The sequence below is a fragment of the Nannospalax galili genome, unplaced genomic scaffold, assembly GCF_000622305.1.
Source record: "Nannospalax galili isolate Female #2095 unplaced genomic scaffold, S.galili_v1.0 scaffold19774, whole genome shotgun sequence".
In the NCBI taxonomy this organism is placed as follows: domain Eukaryota; kingdom Metazoa; phylum Chordata; class Mammalia; order Rodentia; family Spalacidae; genus Nannospalax; species Nannospalax galili.
Window position 1 is genome coordinate 1 of NW_008333959.1, and position 1,003 is coordinate 1,003.

Consider the following 1,003-nt stretch of genomic DNA (forward strand, 5'->3'; position numbering starts at 1 on the left):
AAGAATTTTATATAGTAAAAGTTGGTTGGATTCCTGGAATTTGAATATAAATAAAGATCTGTCATAACCTATGCTTTGTGCCGTGCACAGTGATACACGCCTTTAATCCCAGCACTTGGTTGGCAGAGGCAGGTGGATCTCTGTGAGTTCAAGTCCAGCCTGGTTTACATAGTGAGTACCAGGCTAGCTGGGGCTACAGGGAGACCCTCAAAAATACAAAAAAAAATTATAGAAAAATGTGTTGCCTCCCCCCCCCTTTTTTTTTCTCTTTTTGATTCAGGGTGGCCTCCCACTCACTGTGTGTCCAAGGATGACCTGAGCTCTAACCCTCTTGCCCCACCTCCTGAGTTTTGGGATTACAGGTGTGCACCACTATGCCCATTTTATGTGGTGCGGGAATTGAACCCAAGGCTTCCTGCATGCTAGGCAACCATTCTACCAACTAAGTTGCATCCCCAACCCAAATATTGTTTTCTCAAGGCTTCTGATCTGTCATAGCTTATGAAAGAAATGTAAAGCTGTATTTTAGATTGGATGCGTTATCTTCCTGTAGTACCTAACGTGGGACTGTTATGGGGTTCAACCCAACGTAGCCTTAAATCTGGTGGTGGTTCAGGTTTTCAATCCACTGTGAATACTCAGTCAGATTATCCTGCTTTCAGAGTCTGAGGAGTCCCTATTTCCAAGGTTCTTTCTAAGGGTGTCTCAGGCCTGAATCAGCAAAACATAGAATGGATTTGACCCTTGCAAGTTTCCATGGCTGCTGATAGCTGCTGATGGCATGAACAGATGTCAGGGGGAACTTAGTGATGATTTAAGATAAGAAGTGCTCATTTTTACAACCGGCATAGCATCAAAAACTCAGCAAGTGTGAATGGTTCAATAATTAGAGCCTAGATTTCACCTGTGTCCTTACGTTTCCGTCTATCTGCAGGTCAAGTGTTGCTAGGACGTTTAGGACATTGTACTGGATTTGGTGCTTCTTTTTTCTTTTTTTTTTTTT